Here is a 22,375-nt window from a genome sequence, read left to right as displayed (position 1 = left end):
TGCTAACTCCCTGAAGATCCCAGCTTGGAGGACTTAACTCAGGAAGGTCTCTCAAAGGGTATGACTCCCAGGCCATGATGTCTGCTGCTCTGTGAAAGGACATGGAGTGGGAGAAGGCAGGGAAGCCTGTGTTTGTTGGACCTAGGGAATAACGGAAAGAGCGAGCTGGAGAGAGAATAAGGGGGGAAGGGAAATGTCCATCCCAATGTCTCCTTTCCAGGTTTCTATCTAGAGATGATGTGGTGAGTCACACCTGGAGGGAATAGCAGGGACCTGCTCCCATTTGGGCCCCTGTGAGGAAACACAGGATGCTCTACATCTTTCTCTGGCATAGCACATCAGGTAAAAGTGTAGTCAGGACAGAGAGCTGAGGGGGGGCTGAGAGAGTACCGCAAGCCTGAGCAACTAAAGGGAAGCCAGCTCACAAGTTATATCCACATGATCTGAACCTTTCAGCTGCAAACACCAGCAGGGCTGGCAGCAGCCAGGTGGGGAAGGGAAACTGCTCCAGAGGAGTCAGAAAACACTGACTGCCCTTAGGGGTCTCTTGGATCCTCTCCTTTGGCATACAATGGCCTAAGTTGTGCTTGCTCCCTGAGCCACTTGGAAAAAGACTGGGGAGAAGAGCAAAGGTCTGAGAATACGGAGAAAACCAAGTGTTCTTTTTCTAAAGAGAATGAGTGTTACCTACAAGGATTGTTTCCATTATTTGATGAGACTTAACTTTCTTTTTTGCTCCTCTTTAATTTATTCTAGTGAGATAATTGTGAAATATTTAAGAACCACAAGAAAGAAGTAATACAAGGAACTGATGTACCTACCGCTCAGCGTAAAAAAGAAAACATTACCAATACAGTTGAAAATTCCACTGTGTACCACTCCGCAAAGGCCACTTTTATTAGTTCAAAAACAGAAAGTTACTGATATTAGATTGTTTTTTTTACCCTCCAAAAACAGAAAGTTACTGATATTAGATTGTTTTTTTTACCCTCCAAAAAACCCTCCAGCGATTTTATATGATTCAATCTGATATTTTATCTGAACTTTATGGGTTTGATCAGTATGTTGCTCATTCTGTTGTGCTCTTAGAATGCCCTCCTTCCTTTCCCTCATTTATTCACATTCTATTCATGCTTCAAGACAAGATCTGAGCCCCACTCCTTTCAAGAAGCTTTCTCTGAAGACTTGAGCCTGAATTGTGCTTTCCTTTCTCTTTCCAGAAGATGCTGTGTGTCTCACACCGTTAGCATTGTTTGTATGTTCTATTCTGTAATTGTCTGGACCACACAACTTTGCACTTGATAATATTGTTACCTGTTATGTTGTTTTGTTCATTAAAATATGGAAGAAATAATAGGCTTTTGTTAAATATCTGGCTGGTTAAAGATAATAAACTACTTATTTCTTGGAAATTATTACTTCTAGCAGTTTTATAAAAGTTGCTTTTTTCCAAGACCCAAACTATTTAGAAGAGATACCTTAAGGTGAGAAATCTGGGAAAGAATCAGAATGTAGTCAAATTTTATCATGTCCCATAAAACACTTACATTATGGTATAGGATATCTTTTTTTTTAAGTTTATTTATTTTGAGAGAGACAGAGACAGCACGAGCGGGGGCGGGGCCAGAGAGAAGGGGAGAAAGCGAATCCCAAGCAGGCTCCACACTGCCAGAGTAGGGCCCGACGTGGGGCTTGATCCCACAAACCATGAGATCATGACCTGAGCCAAAACCAAGAGTCGGATGCTTAACCAACTGAGCCACTCAGGTGCCCCTATGGTATAGGATATCTTAAGAACTAATAATAAAACCCACCATTTATGGAGTAATATAAGTCAAGTACCATCCTCAGATTTTATATATTATACTTCTAATACAATAACCCTCCAAAGCAGGTAATAACAAAGTCTATCCAGTTAGCCATATTGACTCCCATTCTTAGTCATAAAAGTGTTCTGTGGTAATTTACTTTTTTTATCTAATCTTATACCAATGTATTAGTATAATTAGGCTATGCTAAATTAACAAGTTTATCCTAGAATCTCAGTGGCTTAGCACAATAAAGGTTTGCTGTTGTTGTTCTGGTAAAGTCCAGGGTATTTTGGGCAACTCATGAGTTCAGCTCTCCTTCCTGGTGTAACTCAGGGATCTAGGCTGCTTCCATCTTGTTCTACCATCTCACTAAATGGGAAGAAAGGAGCCACACCAACCTTTAATTGCTCTGGACCAAGAGTAATCCATCACTTAAACTCCTATCTCCATTTGCCAGGACCCAATCTTGAGACCCTACCTAATACAGCTGCAAGGGAAGCTGGGAAATGTAGAGAACACATGACTATTCAGTGAGTGACAGCCAGTGAATCAGGTGAAGTCAGCTAGGCATCCCAGAAGGGCCGGTGTATTTGTCCACATGGTGAACTGGAGATAACCTCCTCAATTCCAATGGTAATTCAACTGGCTGAGGTAGCTAGCCCATCTGGTCATCTTTTGAGTCTTAGCGTTCCAGAACTTTCTCAGATATTGAAGAATATCTTGGGCAAAGATAAAGGAAAAAACAATAATGGCAATAATAATAATAAATGCTGAATAATGATAACTAATAATAAGAAAGAGAATAAGCACGCAGTTTGGGGGCACACATGTTCATATGATTACTGAGAAATACATAACTTCTCTGGAAAAAAGAGGGAGTGAAGGATCTTTTCCAATGGGCTCAAGGCCTGAGGTTCTTCCCCTGGGGTTAATACAGAAGCACATGAATGAGCTTCAAGTCTGAAAGTATTTGCAAAATGTTATGTGCAAATGTGCATTTTTCAGAGGGAGCTAATCCATAGCTTTCATAGAGGTTTTCAAGGGATCCATCATGCAGAAAAGGTTAAGGTTCACTTTTCTAGGTTAGGAATGAGATCTCTGAATAGGAGAAGCAGCTATCAGGGTGCACAGGAAAGAAGAAACTCGCATTCACACCTGACTTACAGGACTTACACATCAATGCATTTACACACAAACATAGAAATGAGAACTATTTCCTGGCTGAATTGTTTTCCTTCTATAAAATTGTTTTAAATTGGTGGATCTTGGTACTTTCACATCTTCAGGTCTTACTACCTTTATTTCTCAGGCAATACAAAAGGCATTAAAAGTGTATCCTTGGCGGGGCTCCTGGTTGGCTCAGTCAGTTAAGTGTCCGACTTCGGCTCAGGTTGTGATCTCACGGTTCATGAGTTGGAGCTCTGTATCAGGCTCTGTGCTGACAGCTCAGAGCCCGGAGCCTGCTTCAGATTCAATGTCTCTCTCTCTACTCCTTCCCTGCTCACGCTCTGTCTCTCTATGTCAAAAATAAATAAACACTTAAAAAAAATGTATCCTTGTCTGTCTTAGGAGATGGCCTCCTTGCTACCTCTAACTCCTACTGTACATACTCAACAACAAGACAAGACCCCAAGGGATGTGATCATTTATCTATACCAGAAACCTTCGAAACTAAATTCTGGAGGCTGAGTCTCCTCATCTGTAAAACAATATTAATCCTTATGTCCTTCACAAGAATGAATCAAGTTGTTTAATGACCACAGTTGTGTTCTGGAAATTATTCATGACTACAATAAAATACAAACACCGCTAAATTAGAAAAGAATGTATACTAGAGAAAAAAAGGAAAATTTAATTAAATTTCACTTTTCAATCTATTATAATGAACAAGCCACATAACAAATGTGTCTCTAAAATAATCCAATTAATTTTTCCATGAAGCTTTATGGAATCAGTTTAATTACTTGATAACCATACTTGCTCAAGTCCGTAGCAACAACCTAGATGAAACAAATGTAGCTTTGCTTCTGGGTGTCTCTCTCTCTCTCTCTTTTTCTTTTAATTAAAAAAAAATTTTAAGTAATCTCTATACCCAACCAACATGGGTCTGGAACTCACAATCCTGAGATCAAGGGTCTTACGCTCCACCTGCTAAGCCAGCCAGGTGCCCCAGGAGAATCTCTTAGATAATATTAATATAATTCAAAGTTTAATGAAATTATTACCTTCCATGAAATCATACAGCAACTCACAGAGAAGTCTTGATAACTGATGGAATTGCTGCTAATACATTTCTTGCAAAATATATGTTGATTTTTTTTTTGAGAGAGAGACAGAGAGAGACAGAGAGTGCTAGCAGAGGAGAAGGACACAGGGAGAGAGAAAGAATCTTAAGCAGACTCCACAGTCATCATGGGATCAATGTGGGGGGGGGGGGGCTTGACGCAGGGCTCAATACCACGACCCTGGGATCATGACCTGAGCTGAAATCAAGATGTTCAACTGACTGAACCACAAAATATATTTTGTGGCACCCCACAAAATATATTTTGAAGACAGAGCCTTCAATTCCTTTTTACTGAAAGTTAATGAACAACGCTTATTTTAGGAACCCAATCTGAAAACTTCCTCCACTTATTCCTCACCTCATGAGAATTTTCTGAATGCCTAGGAAAGTCCTCAGCTCCTTTAAACTTAAGGAAGTAGCAAATAATCTTTTAAATAAAACCTAGCAGCAGCCTCTGAGTTTCCCACTTTTTATTTGATGCTGGTCAAACTTGCCCTTTATGTTATGATGACTTCCCTATCAAGTTAGGCATCTATTCCTGCCCATATGTGTTGACTTTTCTTGACTCGCAGGCTCAAGTGAAATCAGCTGTCCATCTTCGGGGCTGGGAGATTCTCAAATGATGAAAGTTTCTCCACTCTTTTTCTAGCTCTTATATCTTCCAAAATGAGTAGCTTCCTTTGAGTTTCTGGTTTTTGACCTGAATGTATGTTGCAGAGAGTAAGATGCTCGTTTTAAAAGAAACCTGACATTGTTCCCCACAAAGCTGCTTTCCGCCTGGACTGACCTCACCATCCTCTCTACTCCCCCACCCTGGCAAGTAGCAGTCAGCTTCACACTGAACCTGAGCAGTCATTGATTGGGTTTGGATATTAGCAAAACAATGGCAAAGGGGCACCCATGAGTCACTGCTTTTGAAGACATGTTGAAATCATTTGTCTCTCTACCTTGACACTCTCTAAGCTACAGGTGGTTCCAATTTTCAACTTGTGGCAGAAACCATAAGCCAAGGAAGCAAATGTTTCCATAAACTGTAGAAAAGAAACACTCTCCAGCTACCTAACTGTGAAATGCCCAACTTGGGACTTCCATTAACTTTTGACCTTCTTTCTTAGAAATCCATATGGAGAGGATTCAATTTTTCTAAGTTGGCTACTGAAGACTGGGGTAGACTTTTAGCAGCAGTATTAGGGTACAATTTCTTCAATACACCAAACTGGAATGGCTTTCAGGCCCTTCCCCAACACGTTGTCAAAGCACATATGAATTGAATTCTAAGGATTTAATCCAGGTTATTTGCTCACTGCTTTGGTTTCCCATCATTACCCAGATGGGTCAGATATAAGAAATCACAGCTATCAGGCTTATTCACTCTAAAAATTGTGTGTCAGCTGAGGACATCAAAATGTTCCAACACTGTCCAAATAAATATGGGCATTCTCTCTTTAGCACAGGGATTACATTTCTGGAAATGGGAGCACTAAGTATTGAGTCCTTTTGGAGATGTTCCTCCAGTGTTGTAAGGTGGTAGAGTTCTCTTTACATCCCCTGAAGTTATGTCTCTATTAGTGATTTCTTCTGGCAATTAATCATTCAACAGTTGATGAATCCTCCCAGGCTGTGGCACAGTTAGGACATCTCTTATAATGTCAAAGAGCTTACCCCATTCCCTGAGCGCCTTTTGGTCCTTACCTTTGCTTCCTGAACTCGATCCTCAAAGGTGCCTCCAAAACCCAAAAAACTCTCATTTATGATCAGCATGAAGTTCTTCCTTTATTTCTTTGTGGCAGGCAGAGCACCATCATTCACACATTTTATTAGCCATTATGGGTCAAAACTGTCTTCCAGGGCACAAATGAAATTACCAAAATATAGGTCACAGAGAAGTAAACGACACACCACAGAACTCACTCAGTTGAAGTAGCAGCTCATGGTCCCCACCTGGGTCCAGGCCAGCATCATCTCTCACCTGGATTATTGCACTAGTCTCCTAAGTCATCTTCTTGCACATACTCCTTGCATCTACCAGCAGCCAGAGTGTTCCTTTAAAAATGTTAGGTCACTCTTCAGCTCAAAATCCTCCAATGATTTAACTTTTAATAAGAGTAAAACTTGAAATTGGCTTCACTTTCTTCAGGTCTGCCCCCAAATGTCACCTTAATAATGGAGCCTTTTCCATTTGTCCAAGGGATACAGTTGTGCTGTTTTGAAGGGACACATGCACCCCCATGTTTATAGCAGCACTGTCAACAATAGCCAAAGTATGGAAAGAGCCCAAATGTCCATCGATAGATGAATGGATAAAGAAGATGTGGTATGTGGTGTGTACATATGTATATATATATATATATATATATATATACACACAACATACACACACACACACACACATATATATATATATATATATATATATATATATATATATATACACACACACACACACACACATACAATGGAGTATCACTCGGCAATCAAAAAGAATAAAATCTTGCCATTTGCAACTACGTGGATGGAACTGGAGAGAATTACGCTAAGTGAAATTAGTCAGAGAAAGACAAATATCATATGACTTCACTCATATGAGGACTTTAAGAGACAAAACAGATGAGCATAAGGGAAGGGAAACAGAAATAATATAAAAACAGGGAGGGGAACAAAACAGAAGAGACTCATAAATATGAAGAACAAACTGAAGGTTACTGGAGGGTTGTGGGAGGGGGGATGGGCTAAATGGGTAAGGGGCACTAAGGAATCTACTCCTGAAATCATTGTTGCACTACATGCTAACTAATTTGGATGTAAATTTTTTTTTACTTATTTTACGTTTATTTATTTTTGAGAGACAGAGAGAGATAGAGCACATGTGGGAGAGGGGCAGAAAGAGAAGGAGACACAGAATCCAAAGCAGGCTCTCCAGGCTCTGAGGTGTCAGCACAGAGCCCGACGCAGGGCTCGAACCCACAAACTGCGAGATCATGACCTGAGCTGAAGTCATACGCTCAACCGACTGAGCCACCCAGGCGCCCCATGGATGTAAATTTTAAAAAATAATAAAATAAAATAAAATAAAATAAAATAAAATATGTATATTAAAAAAAATGGAGACTTTTCCAGCCACCCCACATAAAAAAACAACATTCCCACCCCCACCTCTGTACCACACTCCCAAATCCCCCTTTCTCCTGCCTTTTTCCCCATCCATTGCACCTATCACGTTATCACCTACCGTATATTTACTTATGTAATGTGTGGTAGGTTATATTTTCCAAGATGGTCACAACAAGATTTCCTATGCCACATACTCTTCTTACAATGTGATATTTCTACGACTTCCTTTGAGAGATGTTTGAGGCTGGCCTCAAATGGAGGGCAGCCTGTAATTGTGGTAGAAGTGATGCTGTGTGACCCCTGAGGCTAGGTCACAAAAAGCCATACAATCTCTGCCTGGTCATTATAAGGCACTCAATCTTGGAACTCAGCCACTGTGACATGAGGAAGCCTAGGCCACATGGAGAGGCCAAACAGCCAGCTGTTCTCACCAACAGCCATCACCAACCTCTAGATGTTTGAGGAAGCTTTTGAGATGACTTCAGCCCCAGCCCCTGCATGAGACTCCAAATGAGAACTGCTTAACTTAGCTTAATCACCTCCCAGAACCATGAGAGATAATAGTAAAATTGTTATTGTTCTAAACCACTAAGTTTGGGGGCCATTTGTTATTCAACAATAGATATTGGAACAATTTGTTTGTGTGTATTTTGTATGTCTCTTCTCACTAGAGTACGAGTTTCACGAGTTCCGGGATTTTTTCTTTGTTGCTGTACTCCCAGCACCTAGAACAGTGCCTGAATATAGCAAAGTACTCAATAAAAATGTGTTGAATAAGTGAATGGATGCATGATGCATTTTCAGTATGGTATGCTAATGGTTATTGGTCAACAGTGCATGGTACAGTCCGCTGGACTAGACCTTATTTGGCAGAGAGCATCTGGCACTGCAGCATGGCAAAATACATTTCAACAAGAATATTTCATAGGCAAATAACATTGTAATGAATTACAATTATTGCAGGAAAGCATAAAATAGGATTTGAGCTTCGTGTAGAATTTGTCCTCTGGTGATTGATTCCATAATTCCATCATGGGGTTTTCCAGATCAGGTCTGGAAAGGCTTCAGAAGTACTTTCAGAAGGATTATTGATTTCTTTAATCCAAATAATAAAGTTCTTGCTAAAAACGACAAGTTCAAATTATTCACATGTTCTTGGTATGATATGGGATGAAGTGGCATGAAAATGGGTGGCATCGCATGCACACACGTGTGCAATTTGGAATGCCTACTTCCATTGCCTATTTTCAGTCTGACGGAGTATACATATATTTAAAAAAATGGATAAATATGATTTTGAATCTCCCCAGTCTCTCACATAGTACTTCGATTTACATTTGGTCTGGAGCAAATATGTGTGCATTGCTTAGAGAGCAACAACATCCTCACATACCCGAAGAAAATATTAAAATATTATCTCAGTAAGTGAAAAAGGACGAAATTTCTTAGCTACCTGGAAAAGAAGTTACTTTTTGTTTGGGGGAAAAATTACAGGTGGATGGTCTTGAATGGACTAATCAATTTCTTTGGGCCAACCCATCTCAGCCTTGATTGGAGCAAAAAGCACCGATATCGAATCTATGATTTTTTTAGAATCGAGGATCTCTGCTGAGTCTTTTCACAATGACTTCAAAGCAGTTTCCATACATGAATTACTTGGATAGACAATCATGTGATATTTCTTTACAGACTCCAGAAGGGTTAGGGTAAAATTCGCTTTTAAAAGTTAAGGCTACTGCCATAAGGCTCCTTGGCTGAATGTCTCTTGAGGAAGCGTGTGTGCCATTTTGCTGCCTTTGTTCCAATGACAGTTGTTGGTGCCACTGGGCCTCACCATCTGGCCTGAGGTATGAGGGTCCCCTCTAGGTTAGGTACAAGTCTTGAGTGGAAAGTGGGGAGATTCCCAAAATTTCCTTGGAAAGTCCAGGCAAATGAATTGGGAATATTTTCTCTGGAAATCCCATTTTTCTCACCGAAATTTAGATGTTGCTTCTGAAGCTAATTATTCCTTATTTCATTAAAAAAAAATAATAATAATCTTATTTATTTATTTATTTGCAGGCCCAGACAAACTTGACTAGAAAAGAAGCCCGGGCAAGGGTTAGGATGAGCTCATGACGTTCCAGGCACTCCAACCAATTGAAAGGCCACGAGAGGGGGAGGGCGGAAGTGACGAGACGTATCCCTCCGCGGGGCGAGAGGGTCGGTGGGGGGAGTCGGCGTCTCTCTCCCCCGCGCCAGCTCCCGTACACGGAGCCGCATTCCTTGGCCCCCCCACCCCCCTCCCTCGGGGCCCCCCCGCCCCCCTCGGGAAAAAAAATCCACCCCAAATCACTCGAACCCGAGGGAGGTTTCCTTTCACCCTCGGGGAGACGCGCTCTCCACGGTTCCCTCTCAGCCGTCTCCCCCAAGCCCCCGTCCCCTCCCCTGCTCCCACCCCCTTCTCCCGGCGCCGGGTGCAAGGTCCCTTTAAGGCGACGGCGCCTTCCTCGGGTCAGACTACCGGCGGCGACGACCACGGGAGGTGAGTGAGCGAGCGGGCGAGCCTTCTCTCTCCCCACCCCCTTCTCCCGGGGGTTCCGTTATCTTTTCGCTCGGCGAGGCGCTCCGAGGCGAGACAATGAGAGGGGGATGGGGCGGTTGCGCGAGGGGTGGGGGCAGGGGCCCGGTGGCGCGCGCCCCCGCCCCCCGCGAGTGGCGGCGCGGCCCGCGGCGGCGGCGGGCGTGGGGTGCGGCGCGCGAGCGCGAGAGTGAGTGCGTGCGCTCCGGGAACCGCGGGAATCGCGCGGCGGGCCGGGCCGGGCGGCCCCTGCCTGCTTGCCGGCCGCCCCCGCCCCCCGGCGTCCGCCGCGGCGCGCGCGCGCGCGCACTCGCGCCCCACGGCCCCGCACACATCCGACGTCCACACGCACGCCCGGCGCGAGGCGTCTCGGAGGAGTGGGCGGGCGCGGGCGCGGGCGGCGGCGGCCCGCGGGGAAGGGGGCGGGGGCGGGGGCGCGGGCGGCTGCGAGACGCCGGGGCGCGGCGGGAGGGGCGGGCAAGGGGGCGAGGCGGCGCCGAGGTGACGTCCCGGGGGGTTGGGTAGCGCTCGGTTCTCCCGCCGCGTCCCCGCCGGCGAAGGAGTGGGGCGCTCTTTTTGAGCTCGAGCTAGTAAATGAGTGATCGCTGTGCCGCTCCCTTGTGTTATGTAATCTCTGCTCGGTCCAATAGTACATCCTAGGCTTTAGTGCACTGCAGTTAGTTTACAAAGTCTCCTCCCTCGGACCTAAAATATTTTTGCGATGGCGCCGTGATTTATAAAATGGGATGGGGCGGAATATCTTTATTTCTGGTGTTTATATCCTGCCGCGGTGGGCGCCATGTTTATCCCAGGGACTATTTTTTTCTAGATTCTCATCACCTACTGGAAAGAGTGATGTCGTTGATCCACCTGCTTTCCCTTCTTTCTGCGAGTTACCCAGATTTCCTCCCGTCAGACGCGGGATTTCCCCAAACTGTTAATAACACTGGACGTATTTCTTCTCACTTATTTGGACATTCTCAGCTCAGAAAAAGGTGGGGCTGAGAAGAGTCTTGGAAGTCATTTAGCCCAATCTCGTTTTCGAGATGGAAATTGGGAGACCGTTTTACTATCTCAGAACAACCGCCTTCTTGGTGCAGATTGTAGCCTAGCCTTCTACGCTCTTGGACACTATCCACCGCAGCTCAAAACCCCACAGAAACGGAGTTCTACTTTCTAAGGATTCCCACCTAGCTAGAGAGGAAGCGGGGGTGGGGGGGAGGGGAGGCTGCTTGTTGATAAACCGATGTCCAGACCCCTAGGTTGCTCTTGGCCCTGGGAATTGGACTCTGAATTCCAACTGGTTCGCACACTTATTAGGGATACATAAAAAGTACCTTGGAGATTGATGAAAGTGCTGGGGTTTTTTTGGGGGGGGGGCTCATCCCTAAGTCTCTTTGGGCAGGATGGGGGGGGTGCCATCTTCTCTACATTTTTAACCCACAGTCCTTTAGCTGAGGCTAATTAAGGCAACTACCACATTGAGAATTTTGGTTTAGCATAAAGCCTTTCAGGGGAGCCGAGAGGTCATAACTATTTTCAAAATAGGTGATACTAAGATGTTACTCATTTCTTTTCAGTGACATTTGCACTGATGATCCAAAAGCAAAGCTGGGTAAAACTGCTGGTGGTGCCTTAGCACAAAGCAAGGCGGTTGCATGACATTCCATGTGAGAATGCCCTTGATGAAGCAGTAAAAGTGATTTATTAATTGGGGCACCTGATTGGTTCAGTCGTTAAGTGTCGGGGTCTTGATTTCTTCTCAGGTCATGATCCCACCCTTCTGTGATGGAGCCCTGCATGGGACTCTGCCTGGGCAGCAGGGATGCCGCCCTCTCTGTTTGCCCCTGTCCTGCAGGTGCTTTTAAAATAAATTAAAAAATCTCAACCCTTGAGTGGATGTCTTTTTAGTTTTTTTTTTTTTTTTTTTAATTTTTTTTTCAACATTTATTTATTTTTGGGACAGAGAGAGACAGAGCATGAACAGGGGAGGGGCAGAGAGAGAGGGAGACACAGAATCGGAAACAGGCTCCAGGCTCTGAGCTGTCAGCCCAGAGCCCGACGCGGGGCTCGAACTCACGGACTGCGAGATCGTGACCTGGCTGAAGTCGGACGCTTAACCGACTGCGCCACCCAGGCGCCCCTCTTTTTAGTTTTTTAAGAAAAGACACTTGCGGCCTAAGGAGGTATGATCCTTCGCATAAGAAAAAGCACTTGTGAGATTGAGTTATGAGCTGCATTTTTACTTGAAAGAACGACTGACTAGTTATTTTCACACTTTAATGTTTGGTAGTTTGTTTTTTTTTAAAGAGACTGAGCATGAGTGGGGCAGAGGGAGAAAGAATCTTAAGCAGGTTCCATGCTCAGCACAGAGCCTGATGTGGGGCCCCATCCCACGACCCTGGGATTATGACCTGAGCAGAAATCAAGAGTCCGACCAACTGAGCCACCCAGGCACCCCTGGCAGATATTTTCTGAAAATGAAGTGAGCTTGTCACTTCAAGGAAAACCGTTGACTAAGTATTTGTTACCAATGATAAAAATTTGAGCGTGAAAATAAGAATTTGTTCAAAGTTGACATCTCGCGTGTGTACCCTATCTTTCTCTGTCTCAAAATAAACTTTTAAAAAAGTTGACCTCTCAGGTTTGACAGCTTCCCAGTACTTTAAAGACTTTTCTTGTAGCATCAGTGTTAATGACTGTGATTTTTAAGTATTTTTAAAATTATATTTATAATTCTAGTGAAATGTGTCAACATTTGGAACCTGGACATTTCAGTAAATTTGTATTTTCCAAGTGACCAATGTGTGATGTTTCAAAATATCATGGGTAAATGATGCTTTCAAAATGCAAGGTACATCAGTGGATTTTAATGTAAGAAAATACAAAAAGTGGGTTGATAGGGATTCAGATTCCAAGATGTAACTTATTTAAGAAACTACCATTTTTTGAGTTTTAGTATTGTGTCAATATACACAGCTATCTGAAAAGGTTTTCAGAAGACTTCTTTTTTTCTGCTGTGTGAGGCTAGTCGTATACTTAACGAAAACAACATACAGCAAACAGACTGAATGCATACGCAGCTATGAGAATCCAACTGCCTTCTATTAAGCTATACCTAAACAATTGGCAAAAATGTAAAACAATATTACTTTTCTAATTATTTTGGGGAAAAAGATAACTTCTAATTGAAAGTGTTCTTTATATTAACTTTGATGGTTTGTTATTGTTAATTGTGTTGATAAGTATTTAACTTTTTTTGTTTTAAGGCTTTACATGGTAAATATCAAAAGATAGAATCCACATAAATAAAAACTTTTTGAGGTCCTCAATAATTTTAAGAATGTAAAGCGGTCCTGAAACCAAAACATTTGAGAATCACTGGGTGTTGTTCTATGCTTCTGCTTCTGAGATTATCCAAATCTGCCTCAATGTAGGAACTTCTGGAGAATTTACAGGTGTGTGTTGGAGTTAGTAATGGAAGAGGCAGTGGCTTGGGGGAGAATTTTACAGAAAAACTTTGATTCGAGTCTTGGTGTGTTATCTACTAACTTTAACCTTGGGCAAGTTACTTAATCTCTCTAAACCTCCATTTTAACCTCATTTGTAAAATGTAGTACTTAGGATGTATAATTGTGAGAATTCATTGAGGTGAATAACGCCTGGTATTGTATTAAAGTATATTCCAGGTAACTTTTCAGTCTTTATTCTACATACAAGTAAAACCTTGGATTGCGAGTAGCTTGTTCTGCGAGTGTTCTGCAAGACGAGCAAACATTTCTAATAAATTTAAACTTGATAAACTAGCGATGTCTTGCAATACAAGTAGTATGTGACACTGAATGTCACATGATCACAACTGAGCCAGTGGTTCTTCTTTCTCTACGGGCTTGTGGGTGATGGTCTCCCATGCCCAGATGCTCGGTCTCAGGCCGCAGCATCTGGCAGAAATCAGTGATCTTTCAGAACGTTGGAAGGTGCCCACAGCTGGCACTAGTGTATGTTTTGTCACTTCAAAGCACCTATGGACAGTCCTTTGCTTTTCCATACAAGAGTAAGCTTAGGAATGCTTTGCTTCATTCTAGGTCAGGCTGCCTGCAGATATAGACCCTTTCCTCTGCTGCCTTATTGCCAATTACATTAAATACGGTAACAAGAGTTTATTAATACTGTACTGTAGTCAACATCCGTGCAAGCGTATACAATGGCCCCCAGGCGGAAAAATGTTGAAAAGAAAGGTGGTAAGAAGAAGGAGATGATTACAGTGGAAGTTAAGAAGGAGATCATCAAGAAGTATGAACGAGGTATGCGAGTGGCTGAAATTGCAAGATTTTATAAGAAGTCTACGTCGACCATTTGTACAATATTAAAGAAGAAAGAAGAAATAAGGGGGCTAGATGCAGCAAAAGGAGTCACGAGAATATCAAAGCAACGGCCACGTGTTCTGGAAGATGTAGAGAAGTTGCTTCTGGTTTGGATAAACGAGAAGCAACTAGCAGGTGATACTGTGACTGAGAATTTTATCTGTGAGAAGGCAAAGGCCTTGTACACTGACCTTGTAAGTAAACTGCCAGGTACGTCAACAGAAAAAGAAGAAGGCTTCAAGGCAAGCAGGGGATGGTTTGATAACTTTAAAAGGAGAAGTGGCATCCGTAGTGTTGCGAAGCACGGAGAAGCTGCAAGTTTGGACGCTAAGGCAGCTGAGGCATTCGCTACTGAGTTCCAGAAGCTCATGGTTTCTGAGTGTTACCTGCCAGAACAAGTTTTTAACTGTGATGAGACGAGGCTTTTTTGGAAAAAGATGCCAAAGAGGACCTACATTACAGAAGAAGAGAATGCAATGCCTGGTCACAAGCCCATGAAAGACCATCTCACCCTCTTGTTTTGTGCTAATGCAAGCGGGGATTTTAAAGTCAAGCCCCTGCTTGTGTATCATTCTGAGAATCCACGAGCCTTCAAGAAATGCAAGGTTCAGAAGAGCCAGTTAAACGTTATGTGGCGGTCCAACAGCAAGGCTTGGGTCACTCGTATGTTGTTCATTGAGTGGATCAACGAGGTCTTTGGTCCTGCAGTGAAGAAATACCTTTTAGAAAAGAATCTGCCACTCAAAGCCTTGCTGGTCATGGATAATGCTCCTGCTCATCCTCCAGGCTTTGAGGACGACTTACTGGAGGAATTCGAGTTCATTAAGGGCAAGTTCCTTCCTCCCAACACCACTCCAATCCTCCAGCCCATGGATCAGCAGGTCATTTCAAACTTTAAAAAGCTTTACATCAAAGCACTATTTCAGCAATGCTTTGAGGTGACCAAAGGAACAAACCTTACTCTACGAGAGTTTTGGAAAAATCATTTCCACATCGTGAACTGCCTGAAGATCATTGATAAAGCCTGGGATGGGGTCACCAAGAGAACCCTCTGTTCTGCTTGGAGAAAACTGTGGCCTGATTGTGTTCTTGGACATGACCTAGAGGGGCTTGCTCATGAACAGGAGGCGCCAGTTGTCGATGAAATTGTGTCCTTGGGGAAGACCATGGGCCTAGAGGTGAGCGAGGATGACATCCAGGAGCTGGTGGAGGAACATGGTCAGGAGCTGACCACCGATGAACTGATGGATCTGCATCGCGAGCAACAGCAAAAGGTTATGGAGGAGATCTCGTCTGCAGAGGAGAAAAAGGCAGAGGAATCCCTCACTTCAGATGAGATTAGGGAGATGTGTAAAATGTGGGAAACAGTGCAAAATTTTGTAGAAAAGCACCACCTGAATAAGGCTGTAGCAGTGCAAGCGATGAATCTGTTTAACGACAATGCAATGTCACATTTCCGCGAAATCCTCAAAAGGAGGCAAAAGTAAGTGTCATTGGATAGGTTCCTTGTTAAAGTTGCACGAAAAGAGAAAGATTGCATTGAGCCAATACATAGCAGTGATTCCATTAGTGATAGTGAAAGTCGTCCTACACAATAACCCTCCTCTCTCTTGTCTCCCTCACACCAGCCACGAAGGTTTTCAAAGGTAAGTGCAGGTTAATTTATTTATTTTTCTTTATATTTTGTATTTTCTTTATTATTTTATATTGCAATATTGTAATCATTTTTACATGAGTATTTTTGGGTGTGGAATGGATCATCTGAGTTTCTGTTATTTCTTATGGGGAAATTTCGCTTTGATATACGAGTGCTTTGGATTACAAGCATGTTTCCAGAACAAACTATGCTCGCAAGCCAAGGTTTTACTGTATGTCTTTCTGTTGAGGGTGGAGATTTCTTTTTTTTCATTTTATTATTATTTTTTTAAGTTTGTTTATTTTTGAGAGGGGGAGGGAGAGCACAGCAGGGGAGGGGCAGAGAGAGAGAGGGAGACACAGAATCTGAAGCAGGCTCCAGGCTCTGAGCTGTCAGCACAGAGCCTGACGTGGGGCTCGAACTCACAACCTATGAAATCATGACCTGAGCCGAAGTTGGATGCTTAACCAACTGAGCCATCCAGCTACCCCCAATGCTTTTTTTAAAAGTTTATTTATGTATTTTGAGAGGCAGGGAATCAATCCCCAAGCAAGCTCCAGGCTGATGGCCTGGGATCCTGAACCAGCAAACCATGAGATTGTGGCCACAGCCGAAATCAAGAGTCGGACTTAACCGACTGAACCACCCAGGCACCCTGAGGGTGGTGATTTCTGATTTAAATTACAAACCCTAGAGCTGTTTGGTGCCTTTATCATATCAATGTAATAAGACTTTGATAGATTCTTGGCATTCGGGTTTGTGATAATAAAGCCATATCCACAAAAAACATTTTTACGTATAACTCAGGAGGAGAAAAGGGAAATAGTCTTGGCATTCGGGTTTGTGATAATAAAGCCATATCCACAAAAAACATTTTTACGTATAACTCAGGAGGAGAAAAGGGAAATAGACTAACATATTACTAGTATTTAGAAGAGTTAAATGAAATCAAGGGAGTAGAAATGGAATATAGGTCACACAACTGTCAGCGAAGAAAAGCTTCTTGGGAAAGGGACCCCTGAATATTGAACCCTTTAAAAATAGAGAACTTACTGCTTACTTTAGTTATTTTAGTAAAGAGCACAGAGCTCTTACCTGGGTGCTTCTTGATAGATTTGCTGCCTGGTAAATTGAAAGTATTTTGTGTTTGGGAGCATTAGGTTATTAACACTGTTGAGGAACACATTGTGAATATTATGTGTGTGGTTCTACAACTGTTAGATTCTGTAAGGGATGAAATCAGTCATGCAAAAGACAATAAAAGCTTCTTACAGGTTTAACGGTAATTTTATAGCCATATTAAGTAGTCAGCTCTATAGGTTTTCTAGAATTAATCTAGACAAAAATTGAGATAACTTGAAAATAGATGCCAGTTGTTTTGAGGATTATTATTTCTTACCCTAGAGTAAGAGGGTATGTTCTTAAAATTTTTGTTTTTGTAATGTTTGTTTATTTTTGAGAGAGAGCATTGTGTGTGTGTGTGTGTGTGTGTGTGTGTACACAAGTAGAGGAGGGGGCAGAGAGAGAGGGAGACACAGAATCTGAGGCAGGCTCCAGGCTCTGAGCTGTCAGCACAGAGCCCAACTGCTGGCTCAAATCACGAAGGAACCGTGAGATAATGACCTGAGCCGAAGTCCGACGCTCAAGTAACTGAGCCAGCCAGTTGTTTTGTTTTTTTTTAATGTATTCATTTTGTGTGTGAGAGAGAGAATGAATGGGAAGGGGGAAGGGGCAGAGAGGATCCCAAGCAGCCTCAGCTTGAGCCCAACATGGGGCTTGATCCCACAAACCAAGCCCCAGGAACTGTGAGATCATGACCTGAGTGGAAATCAGGAGTCAGATGCTTAACCGTTTGAGCCACCCAGGCACACCTTGTCACTTTTAAATAACAGGTTGTTTGTAAAGATTCTCTTTGTATCTTTTCAATTATGTAGACTTCTACTGATTAGCTAGGATCTGAGTATAGATTACCATATTTGCCAGTGCTTAAGGTGTAGTTCACTTCTCCCTAGAAAGGTATGTCTGGTATACCCATATTATGGGTGGAAAGATGAATGACAAAGACTTAAAAGACTGTGGGAATTGCTAATAGTCCTGTGTGAGCCACATTATTGAGTAAAGTCTAAGTATACAAAAATTAGGTTGTCACTACAATTACTGCTGTAAAATACAGAGACCAAATAGGTTACTAAGATGTCAAATAATGGGTTGGCTTAATGGAAGATGGCAGAGTCTGTCTCCTCTTACAGTACCTCCTTGGTAGCCAACATAATCCACCTTAAATACATTTTTTCTAACATTAATTATGTATGTTTTAAGAAATGTGTATATGCGAATCTATGTGAAAATTGCTCCTAGAAATAAGAACAAGTTAAATAGAAAATCAACAAGGCTACCAGTTTGATTTAGTAAATGGCAAAAGGATAGTGGCAGAATATGGTAGTGCAAAAATATCATAACCAAAATATGAATAGGTGGTTTTTACGCCCAACTTTTTTTTTAAATTTCAACCTTATTGAAGTATAATTGCCAAAATGTAAGATATTTCAAGTGTACATATGATGATTTCATGTACATTGTAAAAGGATTCCCTCCATCTAGTTAATGAACACATTCATCACCTCACATTTATTTTTTCTGCATGTGAGAACATTTAAGTTCTATTCAGCAAATTTCAGTGATATGGTACAGTGTTACCAAGTATAGTCATGTTTTATATTAGATTGTCAGACCTTATTCATCTGATTTCCCGCAACTTTTTTATTAAGAAAATTTCATGCATGGGGGCACCTGGGTGGCTCAGTTGGTTGGGCATCTGACTTCGGTCCAGGTCATGATCTCATGGTTCGTGGGTTTGAGCCCCGCGTTGGGCTCTGTGCTGACAGCTCAGAGCCTGGAGCCTGCTTAAAATTCTGTGTCTCCCTCTCTCTCTGCCCCTTCCCTACTCATGCTCTGTCTCTCAAAAGTAAATAAACATTTTTTTTTTTTTTTAAAGAAAACGTCATGCACATGAAAGTGAAAGAGTACAAGGTGTATGACAGTGAACCTCTTACCTAGACACAATGGTGTTTTAACATACTAATGTCTATAAGAAAGCACTAAAATATGCATATGTTTGCTAAGCCACTTGAAAATCATGACATTTCCACTAAATATTTCAGGCACTTGCTAAGAATAAATACATTCTCCTATATAACTCTAACATAACTGTTCTTTTAAAGAAAATTCAAAAAAAAATTCCCAAGTTGGGAGGGACCTCGGAGGGACAGAGAGAGAAAGAGACAGAATCCCAAGCAGGCTCTGCAGTTCTGTCAGTGCAGATCCTAATGCAGGGCTCAAACTCCCCAACCCTGAGATCATGACCTGAGCCAAAATCAAGAGTCCAACGTTTAACTGCCTGAGCCTCTCAGGCACCCCTATCGTTTTTGTTAAGAGTATATTTCTCTTGATGAGTGCTGAGTAAAGTGTAGGATTGTTGAATCACTTTGTTGCAGACCTGAAACTAACATTGTATGTTAACTATACTGGACATGAAATTTTAAAAATTTTTAAAAACTAAAAGTAATTACCAAATATTATGTAGTCTATATATTCAAATGTTTCATTTGTTCCCAAAATGTCATTTATAGCTTTTATATGAATCAAAATCCAATAAAGGTTCAAGTGTTGCATTTTCTTATGGCTCTTTAGTTTCTTTCTTTTTTATTTTTTTTATTTTAGAGAGAGAGTGTGCGTGTGTGCAGGTGGGGGTGGGGAGAGGAGCAGAGAGAAAGAGGGAGAGAGAGAATCTCAAGCAGGCTCCACATTTAGCATGGAGTTTGACACCAGTCTGATCCCACGACTTTGGGATCCTGACCTAAGCCAAAATCAAGAGTTGGACACTCAACCAACTGAGCCACCCAGGTGCCCCAACCCCTAGTGTCTTCTAATTTAGTTTGGGGTGTGTGTGTGTGTGTGTGTGTGTGTGTATGTGTGTGTCACATTTTTAAAGAGAACATGTTGCTACTTTTATAGAATGTTCTCTATTCTGCATTTGTCTGATTATTTCTTTATAGAATGTCCCACCTGGATTTACCTCATTATTTTCTTGTGCGGCTGCTTAACTTATTCCTCTATTGTTGTGTTTCCTACAAACTGCAAGTTAAATTTAAATACTTGATTTGTTGGGGTTTTTTTTTGGTTTTTTAATGTTTATTTTTCATTTTCGAGTGAGTGAGCACAAATAGGGGAGAGGCAGAGAGAGAAAGGGAGACACAGAATCCAAAGCAGGCTCCAGGCTCTGAGCTGTCAGGAGAGAGCCCGATATGGGCTTGAACCTAGAAACCAACCATGAGATCATGACCTGAGCTGAAGTCAGATGCTCAACCAACTGAGCCACCCAAGCACCCCTTGATTTGATTAAGGTTAACCATAATTGTCAGTGGCTTGTTTGTTGTTTACACCAGTTGATGAGAGGCAGAGTCTGAATTATCTGCTAACATTTTTCTGTTTAAACTTAAGTACTGTCATAACTTTTGGTGTTTGAGATAATAGAGCTACCTTTGTAACTTACAGTTCAAATATAACAACAAGACTTTGAGAAAGAATGCAGAAGTAAGTTTGCTTCATGTCCTTTTGGTTCACTGCCCTCTGAGAAAATGAGTTGGAAGTTGGACAGGCAAGGAGGGTAGATATATTTAGCAGAAGCAAACCATAGTGGAATTGTAAAGGGGTCAAAACCAGAAATTTAGAAATGGAGATTAGGGGCACCTGGGTGGCTCAGTCAGTTAAGCATCCAACTCTTGATTTCGGCTCAAGTCATGATGTCATGGTTCGTGAGATGATTTTAAGGTTTGTTTCACGTTATAATCTATCTGTGAAACTTGATGTTATCTTCATGTTCATTTGACAATTTCTGTGCCATTCTTTTCTTGCCCAAGTACCTAATTTCTTCTCAAAACAGTCAATCCTCTAAAATTATGGTTACTATTAATTTTATTGGTTACTATCAGTATGTTATTGTCAATATTGACTAGCGAATAATTTTTGTGGATATAATTTCCCAAAGTCCTTTAACCTAATTTCCATTTCTTCTTTTTTTTTTTTTTTTAATGTTTATTTATTTATTTTGAGAGAGAAAGAGTGCGGGTTGGGGAGGGGGCAGAGGGAGAGATAGAGAATCTTAAGCAGGTTCCACGCTCAGTGTGGAGCTGGATGCAGGTTTGATCCTGTGACCCTGAGATCATGACCTGAGCCGAAATCAAGAGTCAGATGCTCCGACTGAGTCACTCAGGCACCCAAGAAATGATAGTTCTTTATGCATAGAATGTGGGATGATAGCTTTAAAAAAATTTTCCCCTTCAGGGCCACCTGGGTGACTCAGTCGGTTAAGTGTCCAACTTCAGCTCAGATCATGATCTCGTGGTTTGTGAGTTTGAGCCCCACATCGGGCTCTCCACTCTCAGCACAGAGCTAGCTTCAGATCCTGTCTCTCGTTCTTTCTGCCCCTCCCCTGTTTGTGCGTGCGCGTGCTCTCTCTCTCTCTTTCAAAAATAAAATTAAACATTGAAAAAAAATGTCCATTTCAGAGCATGGATTCCATTTGATCAGAGTTTCTTAATCTTGGCACTATTGATGTTTTAGAGCAGGTAAGTCCCTAGCTGACCTGTGTATTATAGGATGTTTAGTAGCATCCCTGGCCACTGCCCACTAGATGGATGCCAGTAGCAGCCCTCCCCAGCCCTACCTATAGTTATGTCTACCAAAAATTTCTGTAGACATTGCCAAATGTCTTCTGGACATTTTTGAGTATCATTGAGTTGGATAAAATCCACTGGCATGTGTGAAGAAGATTCCTTAATGATGCCCTTTATGATTTGGTTTCCCTTTAACAGCTGTCAAGCCCAAGTTTCTTCCTCAGGTAGGCTCCACTGTGTGCCTGGTATATGCTGGAGAACAGTGGGACATGATGAAATTTTTTATCTCCCTTGGGAATTTTATTGAAGGGAGAAATAAGGTCTTTGTTTATAAGTCAAGTTGTAGGCCTTTTGCTTTATCTAAACCTCCCACCCCCTTCCACCTTGGAAAGGAACCTTGCTAGCTATTTGAGCTTATATGCTGTGGATAAAGTTTTTGTTAGGAATAGTTAAGAAATTTGTTTGATATCTTTGAGGTGATTTGTCGTTGTTTTGGCATTCAAGAAAAGACTGTCTTTAGGGGCACCTTGGTGGCTCAGTCAGTTAAGTGTCTGACTCTTGATTTTTGGCTCAGGTCATAATCTCATGGGTTCATGAGATTGAGCCCGTGCCTGGCTCTGTGCTGACTGCACAGAGCCTGCTTGGGATTCTCTGTCTCTCTCTCTATCCCTTCCCCACTTTGGATACCTGCTCTCTCTCAAAATAAATAAACATTAAAAAAAAGACTGTCTTTCAAAAAATAGTTGCTTGCAAAGGACTTGATTAAACTAAATGTATCCTTTTTGATTGTCCTTAAAAATTTTTAAGTACAGTTGACCCTTGAAAGGTGTGGGGGTTATGGATATTAACAGCCCAATAACCTCCCCAGTCAAAAATCTACGTATAACTTTTGACTTCCCAAGAACTTAACTGCTAATAGCAAGAACTGTGA

At 42.0% G+C, this 22,375-nt stretch overlaps 1 protein-coding gene across 2 annotated transcripts in view; it reads left to right on the top strand.

The window, feature by feature from the left end:
- The first annotated feature begins 9,480 nt into the window (after positions 1 to 9,480).
- Positions 9,481 to 22,375, top strand: part of POGZ (pogo transposable element derived with ZNF domain) — a 53,040-nt gene continuing 40,145 nt past the window's right edge. For both annotated transcript variants that reach the window (XM_086718195.1, XM_086718194.1), the window contains exon 1: positions 9,481 to 9,733. The gene's annotated coding sequence lies outside the window, so the exon portion shown is untranslated. The remainder of the gene's footprint in view (positions 9,734 to 22,375) is intronic.

This window comes from Puma concolor, chromosome C1 (genome assembly GCF_028749965.1).
Source record: "Puma concolor isolate L17-30 chromosome C1, mPumCon1.1.hap2, whole genome shotgun sequence".
NCBI classification, from domain to species: Eukaryota; Metazoa; Chordata; class Mammalia; order Carnivora; family Felidae; genus Puma; species Puma concolor.
The sequence above is the reverse complement of the archived record's forward strand: the minus strand, read 5'-3'. Positions and strand labels throughout refer to the sequence as shown.